The sequence below is a fragment of the Mirounga angustirostris genome, unplaced genomic scaffold, assembly GCF_029215605.1.
Source record: "Mirounga angustirostris isolate CCGP_5_RB_7025 unplaced genomic scaffold, mMirAng1.0.hap1 SCAF_8, whole genome shotgun sequence".
In the NCBI taxonomy this organism is placed as follows: Eukaryota; Metazoa; Chordata; class Mammalia; order Carnivora; family Phocidae; genus Mirounga; species Mirounga angustirostris.
The window spans coordinates 68,840,892-68,857,823 of record NW_026991716.1 but is presented as its reverse complement, the minus strand read 5'-3'; the positions used below and the strand labels follow the sequence as shown (position 1 = coordinate 68,857,823).

Sequence of the window (16,932 nt, the reverse complement as noted above, 5' to 3'; positions counted from 1 at the left end):
CAAATATGCCATACTAATATGTCAATAATGTAGAAAACTGGGTGCAGGGTATATGGGAACTCTCCTGTACTATCCTCACACTTTTTCTGTGAATCTAAAACTGTTCTGAAAAAATAAAGTCAAAAAAATTTAATATGTTTCCGCTAAAACTTGATCAGACTGAATTAAGTTCTCAGACAAGTTTTCTATCAAGAAGCCAATTTATGGTGACTTGAAAAACAAAACACACAGAGCAGGGCCAAATTTTTAAGTATATTTTATTTTTACCCCTTGCATCTACGGACACTTCATCAACTACGGCAGCTCACAACACCTTAAATTTCAAAGCTGAATCCTTTAGACCTCAAGAAGATACACTAAATCAGCTCCACCAGGCCAAAAGGAAGAATAAGCCACTGGTATCCCAGAGAAGACTATTTCATGATTATTTCTGCCCACTCGAGTACAAGCAATAAAAAGTTGACTGAATTCAAGGGGAAATCATAAGGTGAATTTTAAAATGAAATTGTAGGAAGTTGATGGAATTGCCCCATTATGCTGGGAAGCCTTCTTGAATGCCCATGTGAGAGCAGTAATATAGTAGAAGCAGTGGGGGGCAGAAAACAATCCCTTTTGTTCACTTTCCCTATAATCTTTTATCATTGTTGTATGGATTTTTTTTTTTTTTTTTTTTTAATTCAAAGAGCAAAGAAGGACAAACTAAAAGGTTCCCTCCGTGCCCCAGTGAGTTATCTTAACTCCACTGCCCGGAGTCATCAATACCAACAATTTCCTGCATGTCTGCAGGGGACAGCTTTCATGCTTTCTGTCATCCAGGCTTCTTAATCCTCTTCCTAAATTAGGGAAATGCCCCATCTGATGAGGCAGGGCCCTTTGTCCACAACAGAAGTAAGGTCCACATCTGCACTTTCCCAGCTTCCCTTGCAGCTAGGGCCCAAAATGTGGGCTCTGCTGATCAAAGGCACCCAGGCCACACTTTGAAATGGACACTGAGGGCAAGAAGAGCAGCAGGAACCCAGAATCCATCCTACAGTACTGGTAACAGTGGAGGCAGATCCAGCTTTCAGGCTCAGGGGTGTCAACGATTCAGACTGTAGTTCCATGTCCACTGATAGCTGCTGCGGTCTCTTTGCAAAACCAGTTACGTAGAATTTGGGGTACTGCTTCTAGACATATGGCCTCTAAGCCTGGTTCTTAGGCACTCCAAAGATTTCTGAGCTGTTCACTATCCTTCAATACATCTTTTCTGCTTATATGGGCCAGAGCTGGATTTCTGCTTGAAAATTAAGAACTCTGACTGATTTGGTGTCTTTTCAGATGTTTATAATATTCAAGTATGCACACTCATAAACATATGTGAATCTTTTTGTCCACATATAGAATCACCTGTACACCCTGTTCAGAAGGTCTTCTATCATCTCCCCTTTTTTCACTCAGCAATATATCTTGGCCATGTTTTCATGTCAAAAATACAGTTTTTAAAATCATTTGTAAGTATAGTCTATCAAATTTAATGGTACTGTTATCAATGATGTGGAAAATTTTATTTCTTGTATTTTTTTATATTTCCAATCCAACAGCATGTCTATAACCAATGCCAGAGAGATGAATATTTTTTTAAATCATCAATATATTTAAATAATACACTAAAACCCACAAAACTGCTCAAAGCAAATGACAGTTAAGCTAACTAACAAACCTGAGACATAAGCTGCTTTAGAAAACTCCCTAAGTGTTAAAAGCATTTTTTAAACTTTTTGTGTAACATGTAAAACTACATTGAGTCAGATTATCTAAACCAGGAGTGGGCAAGGCAATTTTTGTAAACAGTATCTTACTGGAACACAGCCATTCATTTACATATCATCCATGGCTGTTTTTGCCCTACAACAGCAGAGCTGATGAGTTAACAAAAGACAGCATGGCCTACAAGCTCAAATTCTTACTATCTCTTCCTTTACAGGAACAGTTTGCCAACCTCAATGCTAAACAGTGCTTTCAGAGGTTAATTCCAGTCCATTCATAGACAGCTTAAATCTAGTGTTGGATGGACAGATGAACCAACAGATATACGGGTGGACAAAGGAACACACAAACATTCAACTGGAGTAGTACACTCTACTTAGTAGTTCTCAGTGGCTAACCCAAAGCCACGATCAAGAATGATGCTGATGATATGCAACAAACACGGAAAGGTAGCACATAGGTTCTTTGCCATTAAGTCTTCCCTCCTCTGGCAGCAAGATCTGCATGCCAATAGACAAGGCTTGAAGCCAGTACACACTCTGTCTTGTCGGTGAGTCAATGGTGGTCATTCAAGAGTCTTGTCTTTCCTGCCTTTTAAATCAGTTGCCAGCTGATTAGCAAATCCCTGGAACACACAATTCTAATGGCTGGCACACTAAAAGAAATGGACTAGCATCTTGGCCCACTTCCTTTGAAAAGCTGCCAGTGAGTGACTAACTGCTTCATTGTATTAAATAAATTACCCAGAATAATAAGACCTTATTACTTTAACACTTAATTAAGGAACAACATGGCAAACAAAGCGTTGTTCTCCATCAACAAGATCATGCAGAGAATTAGATTCAAGAAGAGTCTCTTATTAAAAACAACCAAAAAAAAAAAATCTACTAGATTCACATAAATTTAATCCTGAGAGCAGAAGAATGAGAATATGTTTTTTTATTTGAACTTGGCAAACAGGTCACCTAGAGGGCAAGCCATAATTCATAGGTACTTTAGTTACACTAATTTAAAAGATACTTACTCCAAGAGAAGGTTATTATTTCGAATGAGCATTCTTGCATTCCTACCCCATGACTATGTGCTTTTTGAAAGAGAACAGGTAAGAGAAGTAATAACAGAAAATTTCAGGAACTGAAGAGCCCCTAGACAGTCATATTACAGATTCCTGTTTTCATAGCAGTGGGACCAACTGAGGCCACTCCATTTCACCAAATGCTGATTACATGCTAATCTTGGCACTAATGAGCATTCCAGACAAACCCTTCAGCATCAGACATACATTGACAAAAATGCGTCATCCAGAAAAATAAGAAATCTTTCTAAGACCAAAATTTACAAGATGCAATTTTTGGCTCAAATATCAGACCGGATTTTTAAAATATATTTTTTAAGCTCCACATATATGTGTCCTTTGTAATTGTAAATGCACTTATATTCGTATTACCTATGCACTTACAGACTCATGGCATGAATGAGTTCATGCCTGGCCCCATTTTATTGCCTATCCTCTTCCCTTTTTCCTTCTCGTTTTCTTCTCATTTGTTCGGTCATCTTGAACACATTTTTAAAATAAGGCAGTGTCAAAATGTATATGCTATGGACAATACACCTTTATCCATTAATAGTTATTGCCTACCCAATATATGCAGGCATCCTACAAGATACGGGAATATGAAACTGAAAGGGGCAGTCCCTGTCTTTGACAAGCATACACTCAACTGGGAGTTATAAAGATGGAAAGACATGATCAGTAAACAAAAACATGATGCAGTAGTGGGGATAAACCACTCTAGGAAAACAGAGGGAAGCAACAATCTGGTTGTTAAGGACCGAGGAAGCTTCACCAACATGGAGGCCACAACTGAGAAGGGTCTTGGAGCTAACGGGGAAATAAAGAGAGTATTCCATGTAGAAAGAAGAGATGTACACGAAGAAATGGAGGTGTGAAGTCGTGTGTGCGTGCATCTACAAACACGTGTCAACACACACTTACGTGCTGTTTCAGGTAAGGGTGAAAGCTTTAAATTATATACCCAAGTCCCTAGAAAAACCTTTTCAATTCCTTCTGGCTTTACATATTAATAACACATGTAGAAAGTGTCTGCAAGAAAATAATAACTCACTCTTAATGATGCAAGTTTCCCCGTGAGGCACAATATTACCATTACAGAGATAATAGGGTCATTTCTCTGCCCTGGCACTAATCTACAGGAATGCTAGTTTCCTCACAAATGCGAAAGTCAGCAGGGCTTTATTCATGTTGCATTATACATGATGCAGTGATAAAACTTAAATGTTCTTCTTAAAAAGAATAAAGTATATTTCTAAAATGTTACTTTATGCTGCCTGGTTACTAACAACATTGGAAATCTTCATATTTGAGAAAGTCTATCTCATTTGTCAGAATTTACAGTCTAGTGGGGGAGAGTGGGCAAATCCACTCAACCAAGAACCCAACTCCCAGCCCTGTCTCTGCATCTAACTAATTTGGTGATCTCTGACAAAGCACTGTATTGCTTTTATGCCCTAGTAACCCATCTGTAAACTAGGGAAAGCAGCATCTGTCTGTCTGCCACATCATAGGGACAGAACGAGGACATATCAAGTTAATCACACTGTGGAGGTCCTTTCAGTTCTTAGGAAGAGGACAATCTTACATTTGAAATAATTCAATGATAAAGTCATTAAAATTACAAAGAAAGTTTTCATTCTAGGGACATTTATCCTTACTCCTGTTATTTAACCATCAACGAATCTCTCTATATTACAATTGTTATTTTTCCAAATAATCTTTCAGATGAGGCTACTAATTATGGTCATAGTTTGATAATTTTCACTTCTATACCAACAATTCATTTTAATATTGATGTAAGAGATGAGAAAATATATGAACAAGAGAAGTAAGTGCAATCTCTTCTAGTAATCTTTTAAATTATTCCCCAAATACAGTTGTAATCAATTTCCCCCTCACCTCTTTACCTCAAATTACCGAAAATCTAGATTGACCATTTATATTAGCAAGACCAAATCAATATGCTGTTAACAGTATTATCTGTCTATATAAGTCATTATAATAGTTGTTATAATATTACTATCTAATTAAAAGACAAAATTACCTTTCAATAAAGAATAATTAAGTGCTAAACTTTTCATACTATTTAAGCCATGGTGATTATTGGGAGCATGTGTGGACAGCATAAACCAGCATAGTAAGTGACAGATCGTGACAGACAAAAAAGACAAAGGAACGGTCTGTTCCAAAATAAAGGAGACTAAGGAGACAACAATAAGTAGAGACTCTGGATTGGATCCTGACCCAGAAAGATGACATTAGTAGGACTACTGATGAAATTTGGATTAGGTGTGTGGAGGAGTTAACAGTATTGGATCACTGGTAATTTCCTGGCTTTATTATTGCTACAGTTATCTGTGAGGTTAACATCTGCAGAAGCCAAGTGGGGGATACGTAAAAATTCTTTGTACTCTTTTTGCAACATTTCCATTTAAACTTATTTCAAAATGAAAAGTTTAGCAAAATATTAACATTAAAGTTTTTTAAAAGGAGACTGACCCATCTTAATCAGTCTCCCATAGATTCTGGGAAAATACAGTGTAATTTGATGGGCAAGTATGCAAAATTATGAATGTCACTAAACACCAACTATAGGAAACTGAGCTAAATATGAGGCATGATAGAGGCACTGTAGATTCATACTGTCTTGTGATACAATCTCTGTTTTTTGAAATATTAGGCAAATAGAAAATGAGGTTACTAATAAGCTACCCAATTGCAAAAGAAGTACAACCACATTTAGTACTGTATATGTGACCTTCATCTACCTGGATGAACTTAACCAAAGTTCTGATGATACAGAGACATAAAGATGGGAAGACATAAATTCATTATCTGTGCATGCCTGTCAGCTTTTTGCTGGAGACTCTTGACCACTAAATAAAAACCAATAACCCATCAAACTGTCTAAATATAAACACAACATCAAGTCAGGATCAGCAAGTATCTTGAATGTAACCAGGAGACTTGTCACACAGAGATACAAAAACATTTGAAATCTTAAAATCATTAGTGTTATTGTTTTAGAAGGTCATGTTTTCTTATTGCTGAAATACCACTGAAAAGTGACATCTATTATTTTTAACTGAATGGTGACACTGAGAACATAGTGACAAGCAATATTAAATAGGAAGGCCTGGACCCATTTCAACTCAAATGCACTCTAATTCTTTTCTTGGTAATTAATTCATTTGAAAACCCCACATTTCTAATTTTTTGTGAGTGTAATGAGACAAGTTAGGCTTCTTTTCAGACTAGTTTGCAAACATAGCACAAAAGCAATGATATGATAAAGCAACCATCATATTTCTTACACAACTTCAAAATTAACCTAATTACCTTTTCCTATCTCATTTAAGGTAACAAAAGCTTTGAGACTGACGATATTGCATAATATGCATCAATATACTTAATATATACATTAAAATTTAACCACTTTGTAATATATCTTGTTCAATTTTTGCAATGACTTAGTATTTTTTCCCTGTACTCTTTTAGTACACAGCATTTAATAATTTAAAGTTCTCACATATGTAATTTTACTAGCAGTTGTCCTTCTTTCATGTTTAATATATTATAATTCCTTTAGTAAATATTTTCCAATGCATTTTCTATAGCAAGGAGCTATATATGGGTGAACTTCATTCATATAAATAGACTCTAACATAGTAAATGGCAAAATGACAAAGAAAATAATTGAATACTGAATTTAATGGCACTATTTTAAAGCCATTCTCTATCAGCACATGGACAGTTGAAAAGAAAAACAAAAATCACCTAACAAAAAAATTATATCAAGATAGAAAAGGAAAACGTTAATTCACTGTGAACTGTAAGATATACCATTATTTTATGAACCACTAGGAATGAGAAAACTGCCCATCAAACTGGCACTGTTTAGAATTTTACTCTGTTTACAATTATTTTCTTATCAAAAAAAGAAGTTTAGGCTTAATCAGGCATGGGTTTTATTACATATCACCCTTCTACAGACATAACAAAATATAAGCAAAATAAATTGGTTAAGCTATTCCTAAACTCTTTGGCCTTTAGAAGCTAATTCTTCTCATTCTTCTTTTGACTTATAGTCATCAGTGTCCATGTTTTTCCACAGAATAGCACTTTCTGTATCAGCAAGCACATCAGTGAAGCAGCACTTTATCAATGAATCCATAAAAGAATTATAAGATTGGTGCTGGGCCCTCAAGCTAGCTCAGTATTTAGCAACAGCCTATTGCTGATTCATGCTTCCAAAGACTGTTAAATTATGATTCTTCACTTTGCCTGACCCATCACAACCATCTGGAACCTCATTGTTAAAAGAATAGTTCTCTAGCATCTCTGGAATTTTATTCTAAGCTGTGGATCTGAAATCTATTCTATGTAGGTATTGCTGCTGATTGATGATTTGGGTATTTGTGCCTGAGTAGGTAACAGCAATTACTAGCCACTGGATAAGATGATTGCAAGGTGACATTGCTTTGAAGCCATATTCCAACTTCAGAGGTGTTAAAATGTGAGAGGTGATGGAGATCTCAGAATCAATAAAATGTAGTTCCTTAAATTGGGTAGATGACTTTAAAACATTAAAGTATTATTATAGATATTTTCTGCATTATGTTTTTGATATCTTAAGTCCCTCAGTTTCCATAAATACACTATGACCCATAAGGAGCGACAACTCCCACTAGACACCAAGCATTAGGGGCTGTCCACCAACTTCCTAAATGCAGAGAGTAAACAGAAAAAGTCAAAAAGGCACTGGAGCACATCAACAAAAGATAATTATTTTAAGGGTAAGAAAGGCACATGAAAACTACACGATGTTTTTCATACTGCAAAATTCATCACTGCATTATCTAACACTGAACGACAGCTGTTGACTTCATGAATCAGCATCCAATCAGGAAAACAGAAACCTTTCTAGAAGACTTGAATTCGGGCAATCTATTACAAAGACATTGGAAGGGCCAAGTAGCATGGTAACATAATGTAACCCGGAGATCAGGAAGCAGCTAACACCCCTGGGCTAGTCTCAGTCGTCCACAGGAGCCACTAACGGTGCTGGAACCACCATGAGCTGCTGCAGAGCCGGACAGACCCCACCGAAGGCCCCATATAACCAGTGCTGCCGAGCAATGGCAGCTGGAGCACAGCCTTGTCGACTACCGCCACCAATCCCAAAATGGCTCCTTTCTTCCACCTTCATCCCACCTTCTAAACCATTCCAAGTGCTCTCTGTTGACAGAATCCTGCTGGAAATCAGGCAGGAGATCAAGAAAATACACTTTACTCATTTTCAACCCCAGCATTACAGAGAAAAACACAGAAGGGAAAGTGTGAGGATGAGAGGCAAATGGACAAACATAGCACAGATTTACATTACAAAGAACATTTAAGAGAAGAAAAGGTCACCTTTGATGAGAAATAATGGGAACCCCATATGTTAATGCTCAAAAAGCTAACGTTTGAGCCCATTCTGTACCTGACACTGTTTCAAGCATTTATATGTATCACCTCATTTCATCCCTACAACTCAATACAAATGATACTAGATTTATTCCACTTCTACAGATAAGGAAACCTAGGCAGAGAGACATTAAGTAACTCAGTGAAGTCATAAGACAGTGAGTGGTAACTCTGAGGTCCAGGCTCATAACCACCATGTTATATTGTATAGAAATCTGCCCAAAGTGGATTTCAGTAGCAATATCAAGTATGAACACTCATCAAGCTTGATCCTCACCATATGCCTTAAAAATCAAAAGCAGCCAATTGCATATTTTATAAAAGGGAACACTATGTTTTTAATATTTAAAAATGTGGCACACATAATCTTTAGAATAAATAATTGCTATTTTCCTGCAGACAAACCAAGTATTAAATCTAGATTCCTCACTGACCTCCAGCAATTCACTCCCATTTTCTCAAATTAATTTTTTAGACACTAAATGGGCTTTATATTCCATAAAGCAAATAATCACTAAAATCTCCACATACAAATCACCCAGTATTGGCCTCTGTGTGTTGCACTGTGTGTCACCCCTCCATTAGAAATCTACATTTTTCTTCTATGCAAATCCCTTCATATCAAATTCTGGATTAAAACTACCTAATTATGAAGGGCTCCAGGCATATTTATATAGCCAGAAACTATGATTTGTAGTCTAGTGGTTTAAATCAAATATCATTTATTTAATAAGCATTTCATAACCCCAAGCTATATTTAATGCTAGAGATAAAAAAGGATAAATTAGGTAGAATCCATCAATTCAACTACAACAATGCTAAAAGAGTATAGATAAAATTAATAAATAATTTCAAATTATTGAGAAAATTTTCCCAATTGTAATTTTTATAAACCTGACCATTTTATTTCTATTTGTGAAGAGTAAACCTATGTGAAAATTACCTAATATAACCCTAATGGTCTTAAAAATTTAGTGTTTACTACCTACCTAACCTGTAAGTAGAGGCAATTTATAGATCTTTAACTGCTGCTCAACACGCACTTTTACACTGAAGATGAAAACTCCGAAAGGGCCTTTTGTGTGCCTATTCCAAATTTAAAATTCTTTAGATCAACTATGAAAATGTCAGCTAAAAACACCCCATCTGCTAATCAACAGTTCAGTTTGGGCGGTGTTAATATCACTGTCTATATACTAAGTCATTGACAACTAGGTCTACAAGGTGAGGTTTACTTAGAAATTTTCTATTTTAACTTTCTTCATAAAGGACACTATTTATCATATGTAAGTCGATCTTTCACTTTTAAACATCTGCCTTTGTACACATTTTGAGAAACACATTAGGAACTGCCTGTAATCAAAAGTAGAAGACTCTGGCTTGACCTAACATGATACAGTGCACACCCAAATATGCTAGGACAGGTTGTAAATAATCTTTTTTTTTTTTTAAAGATTTTATTTATTTATTTGAGACAGAGAGAATGAGAGACAGAGAGCATAAGAGGGAGGAGGGTCAGAGGGAGAAGCAGACTACCTGCCGAGCAGGGAGCCCGATACGGGACTCGATCCTGGGACTCCAGGATCATGACCTGAGCCGAAGGCAGTTGCTTAACCAACTGAGCCACCCAGGCGCCCCAGGTTGTAAATAATCTTAAATGATCTGTAAGAGCCCCTGAAGGATTAAAAATATCCTACAATGGCCTTCACAAAGTTCAATTACTCCCTCTTCACAAAACCATTTTGGACCAACCATTCCTAAATCTGGCTGAACGCTGGCTGACATCTCTTAGTAAAGCTGTATGAAATATCTACCCTTCTCTCTCTCCTGAATTTGAACACTCTGAGTTGTGCTCATGGCTCAATAGCCTGAATAAAGATTTATGCTTAAGGGTGTTAATATTAAAATAAATCCATTGGATATTTTTAAATAATACAGAAACATCCTTTAATGCACTATTAACATTTATCAAGCACTAATTATCAGTCAAGCAGTATTATAGTTTACATGTATTAATATATTTAATCAAACGATACTAAGAAAGAAAAGTTTTATACTACTAAATTTGAAAATCCAGAGAAGAAATTATTATAAAAAGATATAAATGACCAACTTTTACTCGAGAATAAGTAGTAGTCTAGGGGCGCCTGGGTGGCTCAGTCGGTTAAGCATCTGCCTTCTGCCCAGGTCATGATCTTGGAGTCCTGGGATCGAGCCCCACGTCAGGCTCCCTGCTCAGCAGGGAGTCTGCTTCTCCCTCTGCCCCTCACCCATCTCATGCTCTCTCTCTCTCTCTCTCTCTCTCTCTCTCTCTCTCAGATAAATACAATCTTAAAAAAAAAAGAATAAGTAGTAGTCTAGTAATCATAAAAGATACTGAAAAGAAAGTCAAAGATGTGTCCCCAAAGTCACAAGAACCAGAAAGCTTTACGAACAAATTATATAAAACCTTACAGAACAGATAATTTCTAGTTATTCAGTCCAGTCTGGAGCACAGAAAAAGAAAGCATGCCATTTAATTCTACAACACTATAACAACCCTGATCCTGAAACCAGACAAGGTTTCTGATTCTGGAATCAAACTAGTATAACTTCTGATTCTGAAGGAAGGAAAACTATCGACCAATTTGACATATAAATACATGTTTGTGTTCATACATGTACAGAGAGAAAACTATGGTCCAATTTTACATATGAACATAAAGGTCTTTTTAAAAAAATCTTCAATTGAATCCAGCAATATGCTAAAAGAATAATGCATCATGATAAAGTAGAATTTATCCCAGGAATACAAGGATTGAAACATCAGAAAATAGGTTAATGAAATACCCCTCATCAAGAGATCAAAGAAGAAAAACCATATAATTGTCTCATCAGGTATCTAGAAAGAACTTGATAAAATGCAACACCTTGGGAGAAACAGGAGGAAGGGGAATTTAAGTTAAAAATAGAGAGATATTTCCTTAATTTGATGAAGAGTACTGACCAAGGCCCTGGTTAAGAAAGGAGGAGACACCCTTATAATAATAACAACGATAAATGTCTATCAATTATTGCAAAAAAAGAGCTATACCTATCATTAGCTATAGAAGATAAGATTTTCCACCCAGAAAGTCTAAAACACTTCACTAAAATATTATTAGAGAATTGAGTATGGTCTCCAAAGGCAGTATTAACATACAAAAATCAATAGCTTTTCTACATATCAGTAATAAAAAACTATTAGAAATATGTAATAGAAATAGCCCAATCGTAACGGCAACAAAGATCCTAAACATCTAGTAACAACCCTAACAACAAATGTGTCAAACCGAATGGTAATATCTACACAATTTACTAGTGGACATAAAAGTTTGAATAGATGGAGATAACCATTTTCTAGGAAAAGAAGAATCACTACAGTGAAGGTATAAAAACAGAAATAAAATGCTCTGTTTTCTGCCTACTTAAAACAAAGACCTTAAAACTGTATATAATTTAGAAATAATAGGTTATATGCTGCTCTCAGTGACATCTATTGTATGGATGGGCACAGATACTATGGTGACATTTCCAAGAAGGTAACATTAAACTGTTGAGATCCCGCTGTTGCAAGGTAGACTTCTAACAAACAGACTAACACTTTTAATGATGACAGAATACAGAAAAAAAAAAATTTTTGTAAAAAAAAAATACAAGAATGAGCAAAAGTCTGACACACAGACAACAGAAATGCAAGACTTTTATTCTTAGTATTCTCAAGTTAACTCTTACAAACATTTCCAGCTTTCATTCTTTTTTTTTTTAATGTTTTATTTATTTATTCATGAGAGTCAGAGAGAGAGAGAGAGAGAGAGGCAGAGGCAGAGGGAGAAGCAGGCTCTCTGCTGAGCAGGGAGCCCGATGCGGGACTCGATCCCAGGACCCCGGGATCATGACCTGAGCCGAAGGCAGACGCTTAACCATCTGAGCCACCCAGGCGCCCTCCAGCTTTCATTCTTATCTTTCAGGCTATAAACAGCTAAATTTCAAGTCTTGTCTCCCTACAGTACCTGTGTCAATATACCTTATCCTTCTAGTTTTTCCAGTGCTATTTAGAGACATGCAGTGTCTGGCTTCAATCATTTATTATTCAGGGCTTAATCAATGAATATATGAGGCTTATCGAAAACAAGGATGGACTTAAACATAGGTTTCACAGTTTAAACAATAAAGGACATAGGCTTGTAAATTGCTCCTTCCACATAAGTGTGTATATACAACATATATATATATATATGTTATATATATATATGTTATATATATATATATATATATATATAACAGATATCTTTACTTCAAAATTGTTTGGAATAAGAATTTACAAACAACTAAAAGCTGAGGAGAAAGAACGAAATTCTTTTGCATGTGCCGTAATTTATGAACTAAAAATCAGCTAAATCATTGAAAATGAATACATTGAAATACATCCAAAATAAACTGGTAAGTAAGGCAAATTACAGAATAGCTACAATATGTTCTTATTATTTTATGTTTATGTATGTTCTACACATTCACAGATTTGAATAAATGTAAATGCATGGGAAAAGATTTTCAAAGTAAGTTATAGAACAATGTCTATAGTATGATCTTATATAACTGTTTATATGTAAATGTGTTCTATACATTCATGTATGCATGCAAATATACATGCATAAAAAAGGTCTGAGAAAAGGAGTTGGGGGTAAGGAAAAGAAACTTTTTTTTTTTTTAAGATTTTATTTATTTATTTGAGAGAGAGAATGAGATAGAGAGAGCATGAGAGGGGGGAGGGTCAGAGGGAGAAGCAGGCTCCTCGCTGAGCAGGGAGCCCGACGTGGGACTCGATCCCGGGACTCCAGGATCATGACCTGAGCCGAAGGCAGTCGCTCAACCGACTGAGCCACCCAGGCGCCCAGGAAAAGAAACTTTCATTTTCTGTTCTATATAGCTCTATGATGCTTGAACCTATACAAAAGTACATTGATTAATGACATTGAATTTTATTAAAAACACAAAGTAAATCAGTCTATCATGTAGCTTAAGCTTAGTCATTGACAATGCATCCAGTTGGATTAGGCCAATGATCAAAAATAGACATCTGTCTAATGTCCAAAGTTAGTCTGAAAGTGAATGTCAATAATATAAAGAATATGCCGAGTATAAGAAAGTTTCACTGGGTCCTATCCCATGAAAATTTCAATTTATCAAGTCAATCACAGAAGATATATAAACAAATTTAAAGGCAAATTTTGTACTTCAAGTTGATTGAAAACTTTTGATTCTTCTTGCTACTTAATAGATCAGGCCTTCTCATCACAAAATAGGACAATAATCTATTAGCTGCATTCCCTGTTTGTTTTAGGTTTATAATAAATTCCAGAGGCGCCTGCGTGGCTCAGTTGGTTAAGCGTCTGCCTTCGGCTCAGGTTATGATCTCAGGGTCCTGGGATTGAGCCCCGTGTTGGGCTCCCCACTCAGCGGGGAGTCTGCTTCTCCCTCTCCCTCTGTTCCTCTCCCCCTGCTTGTGCTCTCTCTAATAAATAAATAAACAATCTTTGAAAAAATAAAATAAAATAAGTGCTACTCCGCAAGGTTAAGATGGAAGTCCACATGACTATAAAGAACAAATATGAAATAAAAAACATGAAATATAAAAATTCACTTGTAATCAAATAAGCAAACACTGAAATAAAATGATAGTAATAATATTTGTTTAAAAGTACAGATAAAAGTCTGGCAGTATATGCAATAAAAAGTCAACAGTAGTTAAGGAATGGATTTATAAGCTCCTTTTATCTTCTCTTTTGTACTTTTTAGGAGTTGCAGTAAGCAGATATGAAAGACTGAAAAATAAGTGGTGTGCCAAAAGTCAGCCAGCTAAGTAGGGAGTAGAGCCAGCATTTCAAACTCAGGTAATCTGGTTCCAGAATCCACACTCTTAACACAGAGTTTACTGGATTACCCCAGGGCAGAAAAGATGCCTACAGGAAAAAGAAAAACCTGACTGGCCACCTAATGTGTCCAAACATAATGAAAATAGGTTATATGGAGGAAATTAGGGACTTTATCGGTAATAGGAACATGAGAAATTAAGCAGATGAAAAAAAGAGAAAAAACATTATTTGGTCCAGAGAAGACAGAGCCTGTATATCAATGAGGGAATAAAACGCCCTTATTTTTTTTTTTTGCTCAGTTGTAAATCATATCAATATGATGATCATAGTAATGTAAACACTAATGATCTGACCAAAAACTACACTCAAAGTCCATGAAGATTTGGGGAGAAGTTCAAATATGTTGAGAGGAAGGAATGGCACATGCTGGGGAAAAGGGGAGACATAAAATAGCTAAATTCTAGTAGGAAGTTAAAAATCACAACCCCTAAAATGTTAAAAAGCAGTATAAGCATATTCTTACAAATATGATAAATTACTAGAAAAAATGACTTAAAGAGTTGAAAAGAATCGCCTGTAGGGGAGAATCACCAATTTGGTGAAGGCTGAAGTAAGAAACTACTATTTTTTGTCCTAAGATACATACTTGACTTTTTAACTTCCGTAAAAGTGTTAATTTCAATTTAAAAACTAATTCAAAAATATCACAAACGAATTAAATTCTCTCACATTACTCAATTCTTGTGAGTGTAACTAGTATTAGATGTACTTGCCTGAATCAAGATAATCCACTTCATGATGTCAATCAAAACAAATTTAAAAGGTAAAATACTCTTTTGTGTACACTGATACTGGGCATAAACATTTTTAAAGTCTTCTACCACTCAAAAGCTACTTAAAACAATTTTCTTCTCTTCAAGATATATGAATTCATATATAATCAATGTATTTACTAAAGAAAGGAGAAAAAGAAAAGAAAAGCCCCTCGATACCATTATGACCTATTTTTGCCTGAAAGGGTCATCTGAATCCTAGAAATGAAGCACCACAAGACTTTTAGTCTTTTTTTTTCCCCACTAGAACAACCATAGATGAAAGCCGTATTTACTTCATTATCACTGATGTCATGAATCAATTTCAACTAAATAAATCCAAAAAGCTCAAAAAGGATAAAAGCAAAGCTTCTCTACAAGATGCCTATATCTGATAATGTCACACTGACTCATTTTCTTTTTGAATCATAACAATTTTGTACATTTTTGACACTGACTAGATTGCTCTTCTAGATCTGTCTTTTCTAAACATACCTCTCCCATTTTTTGAAAGTTTAATTGCATTTACGTATCAAAATTAGAATACAGAAATATTTTCCTTCCAAATTTAGAAGATACAGGTTCTACATTTATTTATTATATATTCAACATAAGTAGAAACAAAATTCAAGAAAATTGCTGCATAAAGAATGGATTACCTATTTTTACTTTCATCTTTACAGTTCATAAAGTTAATGGCTGAACTGAAAGAAATCATTTCAAGTATCATTGTAGCCCAGACATGTGGAGAGTCACCATAGCACAGATGTTTGAACATACGGAACAGGATAGAGACTGGGCCCAAAAAGGAGGGAATCAGAGAGGTCGAGAAGAGCTGTGACAAGGACAATGCTTTGCCTTCACCAAATGGTTTCACCCCCTCTCCTCAAAATGCAGGAAGAGACATTGCTCAGCTGCCTTGGCCTCTAGCTAGGAATGAGGGACTAGGTCCCTTAATGAATGCATGAACCACAGGCTCCCAAACCCCATCCGTAACCACACTGAATTTGTGACATATATAGTTTTCATAACTTTCAAAGAAGCAAATTAATCCTAAGCCAATGGAGAAATTAACACAGTACATATTCAAACCTTGGACTACACACTACATAAGGGATGTACTGCCTCAAAGCATAGCTATTGATAGTACAGATTTCCATTCAATTAAAAAGTAGATGATTTTAGGAGCGCCTGGGTGGCTCAGTCGTTAAACAGCTGCCTTCAGCTCAGGACATGGTCCCAGGGTCCTGGGATCAAGCTCTGCATCGGGCTCCCTGCTCCACGGGAGGCCTGCTTCTCCCTCTCCCACTCCCCCTGCTTATGGTCCCTCTCTCACTCTCTCTCTGTCAAATAAATAAAATATTGAAAAAAATAAAAATTAAAAAATTAAAAGTAGATCATTTTAATTCTGTGGGTAAATCTTTAAAATGGCGTATTTCTTGGCATGAAACTAGGATGCTAGAGAAAGTTGTTTTATTTATGCCCTCCATTCAATAAAGTTTAGGTGGGACGTAAAATTGGGCAATGTTAGAAAGAAGGCAGCCTTTGGGGTCAGAACCTCTTGGTTTAAATCTAATTACCATTTATTCCTCTGTGAGCAAGTTTCTGAAAACTCTCAACTTCAGTTTCAGGATACCACCACCCCAGAGGGCTCTTGTGAAGATCCAATGGAACCACTGGTGTCATAAATGCCCAATACCTGGCTCTGGAGACAGACAAATGGGGTTTGAAATCTAGCTGTGTGGCTTTGAGCAAGTTGCTTAACTTCTCTAATGCCCAGGGGTTCCTCATCTATAAAATGGTCATGGTGACAGAATTTTTCTGATAAGGCTATTATGAGGATTAACTGAAATAGTCCTTCTGTCTATGCAATACAGTACTATGTTAGTACTTAAGTGTTCAAAAAGTGCTTAAAGATGAGGCAGATACACACATG

General features: G+C 36.0%; 1 protein-coding gene across 10 annotated transcripts in view; it reads right to left on the bottom strand.

Annotated features, from left to right (window-relative positions):
- BCKDHB (branched chain keto acid dehydrogenase E1 subunit beta) overlaps positions 1-16,932 on the bottom strand; it is a 210,614-nt gene that overhangs the window by 137,438 nt on the left and 56,244 nt on the right. The window lies entirely within an intron of this gene.